The sequence below is a fragment of the Theropithecus gelada genome, chromosome 8 (genome assembly GCF_003255815.1).
Source record: "Theropithecus gelada isolate Dixy chromosome 8, Tgel_1.0, whole genome shotgun sequence".
Classification (NCBI taxonomy): domain Eukaryota; kingdom Metazoa; phylum Chordata; class Mammalia; order Primates; family Cercopithecidae; genus Theropithecus; species Theropithecus gelada.
Window position 1 is genome coordinate 2,614,771 of NC_037676.1, and position 15,191 is coordinate 2,629,961.

The 15,191-nt window shown below is 48.5% G+C and overlaps 1 long non-coding RNA gene across 1 annotated transcript; it reads left to right on the plus strand.

The window, feature by feature from the left end:
- Positions 1-870: 870 nt before the first annotated feature.
- Positions 871-4,182, plus strand: LOC112630125. The gene is made up of 3 exons (XR_003120815.1): positions 871-3,556; positions 3,633-3,690; positions 3,959-4,182. It is a non-coding gene; the product is annotated as an uncharacterized LOC112630125 (long non-coding RNA).
- Positions 4,183-15,191: the final 11,009 nt, after the last annotated feature.

Sequence of the window (15,191 nt, forward strand, 5' to 3'; positions counted from 1 at the left end):
CTCTCTCTCTCTCTCCCCCTTTTCCCCCCTCCACCACTTGGGACCTAAGCGAGAGGACTGCAGCAGGCGAGTTCCGGAAGGCTGAATCCCCAGGTCCCGGCCCCGGACCGAGGCAGCTCGCCCCTGCGGCACGCCCGGCCCGGCTGCGCCTGCACTCAGCGATGGAGGTAAAGAGGCGGCGGCCGCGCGCCCTGCCCCGGCTGCCGCTGCCGAGCCCCTGCTGCTCTCCTTGTCCCTCGCCCTCTTCTTCCCCGTCCTTGCCCCCTTCAGTTTCCTGAGCAAAGCAGAGGGCGACATGGGTGGGTGGGTTTGCTGCGCTGGGGCGAGGTGGGGTCGATGTTGTTTTTTCATTGTCTGGAGCTGCAGGGGAGGCGAGGCGCGGGGAAAGGGGAGAGGGGAGCCGGGGTAATTAACACGGGGGAGGCACCCCTCCGTCTCCCACTTCCACCCACACCCCCATCCCTCCACCCCCTCCGCTTTGCAGGAAAAAGCCTGGATGCGAAAGGATGGGGGAGAACAAAGAGCCTTTGGAAGACGTCGCTGTTATCTCATTGTCTGTGTGATTGGGGGAGCTGCGGCGGGGAGGATGCTGTGGTCCCTTCCTCCGGCGCTCCCCACCCCCATCCCTCTCCCCGCTGTCAGTGCGCACGCACACGCGCCGCTTTTTATTTCTTTTTCCTGGTTTTCTTATTCCATCTTCTACCCACCCCCCTTCCTTTCTTTCACCTTTCCTTCCTTCCTTCCTTCCTTCCTCCTTTCCTTCCTCAGGAGAAAGGCCTCTCTCTCCGTGTTCACAGCGGACCTTGATTTAAATGTCCATACAATTAAGGCACGCGGTGAATGCCAAGAATGGGGCTGGCTGAGCACCGTGGGTCGGCAAGGGCCCGCCAAGGAAGGAGCGACCGACCGAACCAGGCGCCCTCCGCAGACCTCAGCGCAGCGGCTGCGGGCGCGAGGGGAGGGGTCTCGAGCTCCCTCCGGCTGCCTGTCCCGCACAGGAGCCCGTGGGGTGGGGAGGTGTGCAGCTTGTGACAGACAGGGGCTTAGAGATGCAAACAGACTCAGGGAGAGAAACAGAAGCTGGTTCTGTGACAGAAGCAGATCTGTGCAGCACAGATGCGGTGTGCGTGGGGAGGGGGTCGCTTGGGAGCGCATTGCGGAGTGCTTGTGTGTGCAGATTTTTCTCTGGGCTCAGGACTCATTGTATGTGGGTCGACACTTTCCTCCGTGACTGTGTTTTTGTTCTGAGCTGAGTTTTTCGATTTGCCCTTTAAAAAATAATAATTTGGCTCCAGAGACTGGCAGACTGCCTCAGGGCCTGGACTGCGGATATATTGTGTTCTACTTGAGGTTTGGGGAGGAGGGCAGGCGGTTGGAAGGGAGAGGGGGAGCTGTTTGTCACCCTTTGCTGTAGAGCTGAGAGCACCTGACAAGCTTAAGGAAGTCGCTAGGCTATGTGGACAAGAAGGAGCCAGTTCCTAGCGGGTTCACAAGCTCCATCGGAGCTGAAAGCCTGGCCATGGCTCTGAGGAGCACCTCACGCCCTCCCTGTAGCTGTTATTGCAGTTTCAGGCAGAGATCCAGGAGCTGCAGAGGAAGGGAGAGGCACAATAACCTACATGGACCCAAGGGAGACATGTGTTCCTTTAAAAATGTGAACAGAAGGAAAAACAGAATGTGTGCAAGTGGGGGTCTGAGGAAAGACTGTTTTGAAAGAGGCTGTCAGGGAATGGAAAGGGTTAAGCTTTTCATCCTGAAGAACCTGCTTCCCAAATCAGGCCTTCCTCCCATCACTAGACCCTGAGCAGCAGCTGGTCCTAGAGACCCCCCTCGTACTGCGCTGCCACAATCTCATCCCATTTCCAGCTCTGTATTAACCACCAAGCTGCAGCGGATGGGGCAAGACCTAAGCTCATTAATTTCCAGGTGGAGGAAATGGAGGAGGGGCAGGTCCCTGCAGTAGAGGGAGGAGCAGAGAAAGGAGGCCAAGAGCTGGATCCTTCTGCCCAGGAAGCCTGCTGCATCCCTTCCCCCGAGCATGGCAGAGGCCTGGCTTTGCAAGGCCAAGGCCATAAGGGATGTTTAGGAGATTAATTTGATTCCTGACACAGTAATCAAGGCCTAAGAGTCTCCACTGAAGCTTACTGAGGACTTCTTTCCTCTCCAAAGCCTCAGTCTAGCCTGCTAAATAAATTAGTATTCAGTGATGCCTTGGATCAGGGCCCCTCCCTGGCCTCAGTTCCCCCAAATATTTATTGAGTACCTACTATGTGTAATCCTTGTGTAATTTTTACCTCTTAGGCTCTTCATTTGCCCTCCTAAGGCAGTGTTTAGAGTCAGGCAGAGGTTAAGTGTGTAGCACCCCACCTAGATACTTCCAGAACCTTCTCTGGGTCTGCAGAATGTGGCACAACCTGCTTGCCCCCGCAGAGAGAAAGCTGCAGTGCACATCTTGCAGACTGCAGGTGCTGGGCTGCCTCTGGAGACCCAGAAGGCAAGCTTGGCTGCAGGACAGAAAGGGAAAACAGCTTCTCTCACCCCTGAGCCTTAACAAGCCTTGTCTATTTGCCATTGCTTTCAAAATATACCTCCCCTGAAACTAGTAGCTTTCTGAGTTCTGGTGTCCCCTTCGCACTTTCTGGACAGGTTTGGGAAGAAGAAAGCAGTCAGTGCTGGGCCTTATTGGGGTGTAAAGCCCCTTGCTCTGCCCCCTCTGCTCACTGTGAAGGCTGCTGGATGCTTCTTTTAGGCATGGTTTAAGCTTCTGATTACTAAAACCCTTGCCCCACAAATGTCCACATTGACGAGCCTCTTTTTGGTAATTGCTTCCCCGTAATTCCTTCAGAGGTTGCTGTACCCTTCGCGGATGTGCCCTCCGGTAAAATCTCCGGATGCCTTCCCACGTAATGCCCGTTTCAGATGCTTTAAGCTGAGAGCTTAAACCGCAGGTACCATGGCTGACGCCTGCTAGGTTTCTGCTGTGGATAATCTATGATGGGAGGGGCATATTTTTTACTTCATTACTTATGTAAACTCTTGTTCCAGAAAGCTTTAATGTGTGTGGGAGTGTTCTGGGTCTACTAGGTCTGTGTGCAAGGGTGTGGGCATTTGCCTGTGTCCACTGGGTGGGTCTCATTACAAAATGTATGTTTATGTAGGGCTTTAATGGTCGAAAATGGCAAAGAGACGAATGGACCACTTGGCCCTGTGTATAATTGCCAGGCCCCTTCTGTGCTCAGATAAGGTGTCCAAGTGAAGGTCAGCCCTTCCCTTCTGTATTTGGGGCCTATTTATGCCACCAGTAATTTTACAAGAAACCTGGATATTTCTCCCCTTTGAGGGCATTTAACTCTTTAACATCTTCTCTCTTATTACCTATTTGAGCCCCTCTAGCTACAGTCTATGGCTTAAATGAAAGGGGAATTACATGGTTAAGAAAAAGTAGGACGAGGTTGAGGCAGTTTGCTGACTGAATATGTGAAGAAGGCCCTGATGGCTCATATGCACCGCCGCCATCACAGTCCTCAACGTGATGCAAGCTTATATGATTCTTGAGGTAACTCTACCAGATACTTCCAGATTTAGAAATGTATCAAAGGAAAAATTGGTGATATTCTTCTTTCCCCTGCCAGAAACAGCCCAGATCTCCGCTTAAGCGGAAAAGAGATTGACCTTCTAACAGAGGCAAAGGTAAACTCCTGTAAGTTACTTCCGTTACCAAAGGGAGGGGGGCAGCTTTTGTGAATGTTTGAGGAGCTTTTGCCACAGAGATATTTGGAGGAGGGGTGTGCCCATATGCACACATACATTTTCCCACATAACCACATCCAATGCTAGCATTTAGAGGAAGGCATTTAGCCACCAAAAGTCCATCCACCTATGCTGCTTCCACAGGGAAAACATTTTCTCTTTCCTCCTCTTGAACTTACATAATACCCTCCTCCCATTCCAACCTTAGAATGGAGTCTTTTGGGGGCAGCTGCAAAGCATTCTCCCTAGGACAGATGGAGCCTCCCTTCCCTCATCTACTCTGTGGGTGGTTTCAGGGCCCATGAGTCAACATGAGGAGTTGTGCTGGTGGTATGTGTGTTGGAGGCTGGGCTGGCTGATTCACAGTGACGAGGATGTCAATAATAACAATAATGAGAATGATGGTACCCAATAAAGACTTTTTTCCCCAAATCCCATCTACAATTCTTTCATTGGGTGTTTTGCCAAGTCTTTCTCAATCTCATTTCAGCTTTTTTAAGAGAAAATGTATTCAATACTTAATCGCATCACAAATGTAGACATATAAGAAAAAAGGACTTCAAACGGAATTTGTGGGAGGCAATGTGTGCGGCTTTTTGCCTTATAGAGCTGTGTAGAAGGCCTGGAATGATCTTCCTGCAGCAAATTTAGATGGCCTTAAAAAAAAAAGAAAAGAAAAAAGAAAAAAAAATCAGGCCTTATTGAGGGCAAGGAATGTTCCAGGTCAGAATAAAAGTGTCAGCAACTCTCAATAGGTTCATCTTTTTATTTCCTATACTTCTCCCTTTTGTCTTAAAATAGAAACGCTACCAAGACCTGAGGGACTGGGTCAGGGGCCGGGAAGCCCAGAAAACAAACTTCCAGAATCACTAAGAGCTTTCTCTCTCACAATTACACTGGGAGGGTTCTTTTGAAATTCAAATCCAACCTATTTGTTGCTTAAGCACACACAAAATACTGAGACCTGGAGTCCAGGAGGCAATACTTTGGCTGCAAATGCATATTGCAACTTCGTGTGATGTTGCCAGGGCGGTTCTGCGTCGAGTTGCGGCTCCACGACTGTAGGCGCGGGCCCCATTTCGGCCCCTGCCGGCCCGGACCGCGCCCAGGGCTTCTCAGTGACTCGCTTCCCAGCACGCACGAGGCATTCTCGTCTGTTTCTCTTGGAATGCACCAGAGACTTCTCCATGGAGCAAGGAGAAGATGAGCAGGCGCTGGTTTCCCTTTTCTTTTTTGCTCCCATTTCCCAGTCTTGATTTTTTTTTTTTCTTTCTCTTTCTCTCCTGAATCATGCAGACCTGGAACTCCTGAGATTCGGGTCCTCCTGCAGTTCCCAAAGCTTTGGACCCATCCGAGGTGTGGGTAGACGCGGGTTAGTCTCAGGTTCTTTCTAGGATGAGCCCCAGGCCCAAGTTCTAAGTCGAGGGGGAGGCGAAGAGGTCAGGGCGCCCCCAGCTCAGGGCGACAAACGCCAGGGACTGTCCCCGGAGAGGTCATTTTTCCATTTTCCATGCACATTGATTTCACTCTAGCGCCAGATGGACACTCGACGGTCAACGTTAGAGATTATTACGGAGTCGGGGGGCAGGAAGAGGGACGAATCGAGGCGAGGGTACATCCTCAGCTTCCAAGGGTGGCCGAGCCAGACCGAAGGCCTGGGCGGGAGGTCACGTCCTCCCCTGGCCACCCGCAGCGCTCCCCAGCCGCAGGCCTGGGCCTAGACGCCGCATCCTCACGGCCGTGCAGCCGGTCAGCCTGTGTGCCCGGGGCCCGCAGTCCTGCTTCCTTCGTCCTCCTCTGGGCCTCTCTCCGATCCACTTCAGTACCTGCGGCCTTAAGGACCCCACCCTGCACCCCGGAAAGCCTCAGAACTTGCAAGAAAAAGGAGCTGGCAGGTGCAGCCTGGGAAGGGGTACAGACAGGGGCGAGGTTGGGAGAGGACCCCGCCGCGAAAGCGCTTGGGGGTTTGGAGTTTTATTTGCTGAGTCCGTCTCAGTGCATCCTCCTGAACTCCCCATTAGGACGCCCCGCCCATACCTCCAGCCTCCTCTCCCGGATAGTCCCAGTGACCCTGCCAGGGAGCAGGCATTTTCCCTCAGGACCCAGAGACGTGTCCTCGCCATCCCCAAACACCCTCCTTCCCCTCCCCCGCAACCCTCTCCACAGAAGCCAAAACCACCACAAAAATCTTCAACCTGCAAGGAAAAAGACATATTCCTCCGTCGGCCTTAGTCAGCGTTAGTTCCAGATCCCACGCCGGAGGGGACCGAGCCGCTCGAAGTCGGTTGGAAGGAAGGCGCAGAAGGCTCTTTCTGTCTTCATGAATCTCCTTGCAAATGCAACCGCTGCTGCCATTAGGACGCGGTCTCTGTTTTCTAAAGAACTCGATTCCTTCCGTTTCCTCATCTGTTGGGTCCATCAGCGTGCAGTGAGTGATACAAGGTCCCTTTGGGTCAACAGGCCGTGCACCGAAACAACTTTCGGAGCCCTGGCCTCAAGGTCATGGGCCGGGTGGTGCCCGACTGAGGCTGTGCCACTGAGACCTTCCGACGTGCAGGAAGGTGCCCTGAGCTGCACAGGGGGCTTCTGTCAGCCCCCTCCCACTCTACACAGATTGATGTGGCAATATTTATTCCCATTTAATTGAGACACTGGTTTAATTTCAGATTGCTTCGGCTTAAGGCCCAATGGGGTTTTCTGCAGCTCTTTTCCCCAATGCCTCTACAGAAATTAATTGCTGTTAATATCCAATTTTGGCTGTATTATTCGTTAGCCAATTATGTATCCCATAGCCCAGGCCCCTTGCTGCTTTCAGTCTCTGCTGGAATCAGCTCACACTATGCTGGGCTTCTGCTTTTCCGCTTTCCCCTCTATTCAAACTCTCTCCTCCCAAGATGATTTACCGGCCAGTCAGGCATTTTGCTTGTGTCCCAGTGCTGGCTGAGCTGGGGGAGGTGTCTTTAAGCCGTTTTCCCCCTTTTGAGGGAAATGTCTTCTTTGCAGTGGAAATAAATAATTTCCGTTTAAAAAAGAATCTAAGCTTCTCCACTCTCTTCACTATCCCAAGGCTTGCTTTCTCTGGAGCCATTTTTGGAGAGTGGTTTTGCCTCAAAAGCAAGCAAGGTGCCCCAGCCTCAGGGCTCTCCTCCCCACCTCCCTAGAAGTCCCTCTGAGACTGTGTTAAAGCCACCACATATACATAACACCATAGATTCAAACAGTGTGCTTGGAGGATGTCATTTCACATTTCAAGGAGGGAAACTTGAAAAAGCAATTTGGGAAAAGCACTATTTTCAGAGATGAGGAGGGCAGCTCTCCCCTCCTCCCCCACAGAGGCCCTGGAAACCATGCCAGCCTTGCACTGCACAACCCTGCTCGATGGAGCTGATGCAACTGGGGGCAAGAGCCTTTAAAAAGTGTTATTTTGCCTTGGTTTTTTGTGCCTTGAGTTCAATGATAGACAGAAGCAAACACTTCCCATCACTGATGCTCTGGAAACAGAAACATACAAGTGAGAATCCTAAGGACAGCAGAGGCCCTTCTTTGTCTGCTTCCTGTCCTTCCCCCATTTGGAAAGAATGCCCCCCATGCCTTCATGTGCCCTCACACTTATCCCTAGCAGTTCTGTAACAACCTGCGCAGTGTCGGCATCAGAACCGAGTGCAGAGAAAACAAAAAGTCCAAGCCGCTGGCTTGGACTGCGGCCCCTACAGATGAAGCCCGAGGTGGGAGGTTTTCTTCTCTGCCCGGAAATCCTATAGTCAGATTTGTCGTAGGGGGGAGGTGGGTGGTGACTGTGGTGGAGGGCTGGGACATTGTTAAGAAGGTGCCTTACACAGAAGGCTCAATAAATACCACCCAAATTGGATGTAATTAAATTAGCAGCAGCTGTCCTGCTTTTCCTGTCGAAAAGCTACAATTAGGCATGAAGGCCTCTTGGGCAAAGGCTAGATAGAGTGGCATCCTAGGAAAGGAGGGGGCTAACAGTGTTTTTGGTTCATCTTCTATCCTCAGCCCCTGCCTAGCTTGTCCAGATGTGTGGAGTTTTCTTTTCTTTTCTTTCTTTTCTTTCCTTTTCGTTTGTTTGTTGTTTGTTTGTTTTTGAGATGGAGTCTGGCTCTGTCGCCCAGGCTGGAATGCAGTGGCTTGATCTCGGCTCACTGCAACCTCCATCTCCCAGGTTCAAGAGATTCTTCTGCCTCAGCCTCCTGAAGCGCTGGGATTACAGGCATGCATCACCACACCTGGCTATTTTTTGTATTTTCAGTAGAGACAGGGTTTCACCATGTTGGCCAGGCGAATTGGTAATATTCCAAAAATATTACCAAAGGACTGCCTATGGTCTCGAACTCCCAACCTCAGGTGACCCACCCGCCCTGGCCTCCCACAGTGCTGGAATTATGGGCATGAGCCACCGCACCCAGCTGAGTTTTATCTTCAAAATAGTCCAAGCATAGTAAAGAACCCACATACTGTGCCCAGTCCCAGAGAGAATTTCTGGGAAAATAAGAGGAAAAAAAACCCCTCTTTTTTAGAACCCTTCTACCGTCCTTTGAGAGCACTTTAACTTTCAAAGATCCTCATATTCAAATCTCTCTTGTCACCACTCCAATTCATATCTCAACCAAGGCCTTTCCCACTGCGGTATGCCCTCTAAACAAAACTAATAACAACAACAACAACAACAACAACAACTATAATAATCAACTTCTATTTCCTTCTCCTCTCCTTCCCCCAGCCCCTTGAATATATCTCTATTCTCAATGTTCAAGAGGTATTAGGAGAAAGACAGTGAGGTTAAACCATTTCATACTAACATGTGAGTCACTTCAACAAGTCTTTTAAATTCCCCAGAGATATTTAACATTTTAGAAGAGGTGTTGGCTGGGCACGGTGGTTCATGACTGTAATCCCAGCATTTTGGGAGACCAAGAAGGGAAGATCACTTGAGCCCAGGAGTTTGAGGCCAGCCTGGGCAACGTGGCAAGACTCTATCTCTACAAAAAAAAAAATCAAAAAATTAACCTGAGTGATGGGGCACAATCCCAGCTACAGTCCCAGCTACTCAGGAGGCTCAGTGTGGGAGGATCGCTGGAGCACCAGCGGATGAGGCTGCAGTGAGCTGTGTTCATGCCACTGCACTCCGGCCTGGGAGACAAGAGTGAGACCCTGTCTCAAAAAAAAAAAAAAGAAGAAGAAGAAAGAAAGAGAAGAAAGAAAGTGAGAGAAAGAAAGAAAAAGAAGAAAGAGAGAGAAAGGAAGAAAGAAAGAAAAAGAAAAAAGTAAAAGAAAGAAAGAAAGAGAAAGAAAGAAAGAAAAGAAAAAGAGGAAAGAAGGAAGGAAGGAAGGAAGGAAGGAAGGAAGGAAGGAAGGAAGGAAGGAAGGAAAGAAGGAAGGAAGGAAGGAAGGAAGGAAGGAAGGAAGGAAGGAAGGAAGGAAGGAAGGAAGGAAGGAAGGAAGGAAGGAAGGAAGGAAGGAAGGAAAAGAGAGAGGCACTTACCTACAAAGTCTAGTTGTAGGAGTTTCTTGTAAAGGCACCCAAAAGCAGTAAGGCAGAATCACATCAGCGCCTCCACTTTCTGCTTGAGGATAACATCATTGTTCTTTCCTTCCAGACACACCAGTGCTCAGCCTTCCAAACATAACATAACAGGAAAACACATGTAAAAAACCCCAATGAATCCTCATGACTTGATCTGTCCTCTGCCTCCTCTATTAGCACCAATTGGTAGGAGCACCCCAAGCTTTTGGCAGGGACATCTGTGATGTTGGTACCTGTGATATCAGTCTAGGTCAAGGCTACTGCATCTTTTGCAAATTTGAAGCCAGCCCTTTGCATAATCATGAATTCTGATTTTGCTATTTCCATGAATTTTTTTTTTTTTTTAAGACAGAGTCTTACTCTGTCACCCAGGCTGGAATGATGCAGTGGTGGGATCTCGGCACACTGCAAGCTCCACCTCCCAGGTTCAAGTAATTCTTCTGCCTCAGCCTCCCAAGTAGTTGTGATAACAGGTGCATGCCACCATGCCTGGCTAATTTTTGTATTTTTTAGTAGAGATGGGGTTTTGCCATGTTGGCCAGGTTGGTCTCAAACTCCTGACCTCAAATGATCCATCTGCCTCAACCTCCCAAAGTGCTGCGATTACAGGCATGAGCTACTGTGCTTGGCTTCCATGAATTATATTTAACTAATTATTTGATTAAATACCAGACTATCTGACACAGTAAGCCTACTTCACCCTGCTAACCCAAGGTAGACACAAAGTGCCTCCAGGCAAAGCTGGAACTTGGGACTGGGCACTTCCCTGGGCTGGGTTTTGGTCACTCTCCCATCCTCAGCCAGCTCCTTCCCCCACTTAACCGGAACTCTCTCATGTCCTTGCAGCCCCAGCTCTCCAAGCACCCTGTCCCATGTCCCATTCTCAGTGCATCTAAGCTTCCCGCAATGGCAAAGCTGGCACCAAGGAGCAAGTTCTCATGGGGTGAGAAGCAGACATGTTAGGACTTTCAGGGAGAGTGAGAGCCTTCCCAGCCTCCTGCCAGCCTCTTAGAAAACTTTGCCTTTGAAAATGTCAACTGTCTCTCCCTTCCTTCCAACCTTCTACTCCTGCCTCAGCATCTTGCCGCCTTCATGTGGACAGTAAATCAACAGCAACAGCATAGCCTGAGGGTTGGTAGTCTTGCCTTTTTCTTTCTTTCTTTCTTTCTTTCTTTTTTTAGATGGAATCTCGCTCTGTCACCCAGGCTAGAGTGCAGCGGTGTGATCTTGGTTCACTGCAACCTCTGCCTCCCAGATTCAAGCAATTCTCCTGCCTCAGCCTCCTGAGTAGCTGGGATTATAGGCATGCACCACCATGCTTGGCTAATTTTTGTATTTTTAGTAGAGATGGGGTTTCACCATGTTGGCCAGGCTGGTCTTGAACCCCTGACCTCAGGTGATCTGCCCCACTCAGCCTTCCAAAGTGCTGGGATTACAGGCATGAGCCACTGTGCCTGGCCCGGACTGTGTTTCTATTGTACTAAACCTGTCCTATCTGATTCCTGAATCACTCCTTGCACTATTGACCAAAACCTATCCAAGACAGCATGTGGAGGCAGCTAGGAAAATTATTTAATGTGATCCCAGGGCCTCTCAGAAGCCTAGACAGACTTGGTGCCTTCCTTTTTTTTCTTTTTGAGGCTTCTAGTACATTCAGAAGTGCCAAATCAGAGCTATAAAAATTGCTGTATGTATAGCATCTTCCAAAAATATTACCAAAAGGATTGCCTATGAGAGCCTTTGAGACCGTGTGATTCCATGAAAAGGCCCTGTATGTTAAGGCCTCAGCCCCCAGAGAAAGCGAAGCCCGCTATGACCACCAGCTCTGGTATCATATTACCTCTGCTTGGTCCACGGCGCTACCACCAGGCTGTGTAACTGTGCGTAGGTTACTAAACCTCTCTGAGCATCCTCTGTAATAAGGTGATATAATGATGGTATCTACTTCAAAGGGTTGTCAGGAGGAAATGAGATAATGCACGTTAAAATATTCAGCACATCACGTAGCACTGTTCAATAGAAATATAACGCAAGCCATATGTGGTGTTTAAAATTTTCTAGTAGCCACACATTTAAAAGTAAAAAAGAAAATTAATATGACATTAATTTTAATCATATATTTTATTTAACCCAATACATATAACCAAAAATGGCATGATGGTGCACACCTGTGGTCCCAGCAACTCAGGAGGCTGAGGGGGAAGGATCACTTGAGCCCAGGAGTTTGAAGCTGCAGTGAGCTATGATCACACCATTGCACTCCAGCCTGGGAGACAGAGCAAGACCCCGCCTCAAAAAATATATACCCTGCCTCAAAAAATGAGAAATTTAACATTCTTTTATTCATACTAAAACTTCAAAATCTGATGTGTGTTTTATACTTCCAATGCGTCTCAATTCAGATGCTAAATTTTAATCAGAAATACTTGCTTCTTGGCCGGGCGCGGTGGCTCAAACCTATAATCCCAGCATTTTGGGAGGCCAAGATGGGCGGAACGAGGTCAGGAGATTGAGACCATCCTGGCTAACATGGTGAAACCCCGTCTCTACTAAAGATACAAAAAAAATTAGCTGGGCGTGGTGGCGGGCGCCTGTAGTCTCAGCTACTCGGGAAACTTAGGCAGGAGAATGGCGTGAACCGGGGAGGCGGAGCTTGCAGTGAGCGGAGCTACTGCAGTCCAGCCTGGGCGACAGATTTGGAAAAAAAAAAAAACCAGAAAAGAAAAGAAAAAGAAAAAAGAAATACTTGCTTCTTATTTAGATTTCATAAGATTTATATAATAGTTGAAAAAGTACATTCACATACCCATGTTAGTTTCAACCTTTCTTAAATATTTTCTAATAACTGAATAGAGTATCTGTTTTTAAATTTAAATTAAAAAATCACCTCTTCAGTTGCACTGAGCATATATCTATATCTATACCTATATCTATATCTATATATATATTTTTTGAGACGGAGCCTCACTCTGTCACCCAGGCTAAAGTGCAGTGGCGTGATCTTGGCTCACTGCAACCTTCGTCTCCCTGGTTCAAGCTATTCTCCTGTCTCAGTCTCCCAAGTAGCTGGAATTACAGGCATACACCACTACGGCCAACTAATTTTTGTATTTTTAGTAGCCATGGGGGTTTCGCCATATTGGCCAGGCTGGTCTCGAACTCCTGACCTCAGGTGATCCACCCACCTCAGTCTCCCAAAGTGATGGGATTACAGGCGTCAGCCACCACGCCCAGCCCTGAGCACATTTCAAGTACTCAATAGCCACACGGTTAGTACCTACCACACAGCGCAGGTGGAAAATACTGTTTGGCACATAGTAAGCGCTCAGTAAATGCTCACTGCCATTACCCTCAGGGCCCCATCCCTCCTAGGCACAAGGAGCAGCTCCTCTTTCTTCAGACCCCAAATCTGAGGCCAGGCCTATCATTTGTTCTATGCATGACCTATGAAATGCATGAGTCCAGGCTCAGCATGTCCGGGGCCTCTTTGGAATATGTCTTAGTCCAGTCTGGGTGCTATAACAAAAGACCACAAACTGGGTGGCTTATAAACAACAGAAGGCTAGTCATGGTGCCTCATACTTATAATCCCAGGACTTTGGGAAGCTGATGTTGGAGGATCATTTTATCCCAGTAGTGTGAGACCAGTCTGGGCAACATGGAGAGACTCTGTCTCTACAAAAAAAAAAAAAAAATTTAAAAAATTAGCCAGGTGTGGTGGTGCATGCCTGTGATCCCGGTTACTCGGGAGGCTGAGGCAGGAGGATTGCTTAAACCCAGGAGGTCGAGGCTGTAGTGAGTCATGATTATGCCACTGCACTTTAACCTGGGCAACAGAGTAAGACCCTGTCTCAAAAATAAAATAAAGTAACAGAAATAAATTTATCACAATTCTGGAAGCTGGGAAGTCAAGATGAAGGCGCCAGGAGATCTGGTGTCTGATAGGGTCCACTCCCTTGTTCACAGATAGCGCCTTCTCACTGACCTCACATGGCAGAAGGCGCAAAAGAGTTCTGTCGGGCTATTATAAGGGCACTAGTGCTATTCATGAGGGCTCCACCTTCACAACTTCATCACCCCTCAAAAGGCTCTGGCTCCTAACACCATCACCTCAAGGGGTTAGGATTTCAATATTTGAATGGCGGGGGGACACAAACATTCAGACCATAGCAGGGAACAATTTTATTTATGCTGTGAGTTAGAGTCTCACTCTGTTGCTCAGGCTGGAGTACAGTAACACAATCACAGTTCACTGCAGCCTCATACTCCTGGGCTCAAGGGATCTTCCTGCCTCAGCCTCCTGAGTAGCTGGGACTACAGACATGCACCATCACCCCTGGCTAATTAAAAAAAATTTTTTTTGTAGAGAGGGGATATTACTATCTTGCCCAGGCTGGCCACAAATCCATGGGCTCACATGATCCTCCTACCTTGGCCCCTCAAAGTGCTGGGATTACAGATATGAGCCCCTGCACCCATCCAGGGTAAAATTTCACAGTCACTGAAGGGGCCATTTTCCAGGAACATCTTCCTGACCTTCCCCACTGGGATTCTAGGAAGGCTTTTGGGCTCTCCAGGGTTGTCTTGCCATGCATGTGTGTGTAGGGAGTAGGGATAACAAGCCTTCGCGGAGGGTTATTCTTTAAACCATAACCCAGTACATCTGTGCAGCAGAAATAACAAGACTAGCATGGTCACACTAGTGACTGATAGCTATTCCTATTCACAAGCCAAATGAGGAGAAAATAGACATGGGTGTGGTACATGTTCCTAAATTTAATTCTGTGCTCATTTCTCATTCCATTAATAACCAGTCTTATCCTTCTCTATATTCATGTTTTTCAACTACTCTTTATTGAAATTGTGCTGCCTATCAATCACCAATGTGAGCTAGGTGGAATTTGTGGATAAATAGGACTCACGCCCTTCCTGCCCTCAGCAAGCACACAGTCCAGTAGAGAAGACAAATACATTAGCAATGATGGCAAAGCAAATATGAGCAGTCCTATGCAAGACAGACAGTCAAAATGCCAGGAGAGTTCAAATGAAAGAGAGTGTTTTCCAGTGAGAGGGCTGGGGAAACCTCAAGAGGCAGGCGGGATCTAGGATGGAGGGAACACCCTCACTGGTAAGATTAGCATCCACTCCACCCCAGATGTGAGGAAGTTTTGCAGAATTAAGCATAGGCACAATGGCAATATAGGAGAGGGAAAGTTTGGGGTTAGATTGCAGGTGGAAATTGCTGGGTCATATGGTAATTCTGTTTCGTTGTGTTTTGTTTTGTTTTTGAGACGGTCTCACTTTGTCACCCAGGCTGGAGTGCAATGGTGCAATCTCAACTCACTGCAACCTCCACCTCCCAGGTTCAAGCGATTCTCCTGCCTAAACCTCCTGAGTGGCTGAGATTACAGGTGCCCACCATAACGCCCAGCTAATTTTTGTATTTTTAGTAGAAATGGGATTTCACCATGTCAGCCAGGCTGGTCTCGAACTTCTGACCTCAACTGATCCACTAGCGTTGGCCTCCCAAAGTGCTTGGATTACAGGTGTGAGCCACCATGCCCGATAATTCTATTTTTAATTTTTTGAAGACCCACCATATTACATCATTCCATATACCCACCAACAGTGTATGAGGATTCCCATTTCTCCACATCCTTGCCAATCTTTGTTATTGTGTGTGTGTGGAGTGTGTGTGTGTGTGTGTGTGTGTGTGTGTGTGTAGTAGCCATCCTTAAAGGGTGTGAAGTGGTATCTCATTGTGGTTTTGATTTTCATTTCCCTAGTGATTAGTGATGTTGAGAATCTTTTCATGAGCTTCTTTGCCATTTGTATATCTTCTCTGAAAAAATGTCCAAGTCCTTTGCCCATGTCTTAACTGGGTTGTTTGCTTGGGTTT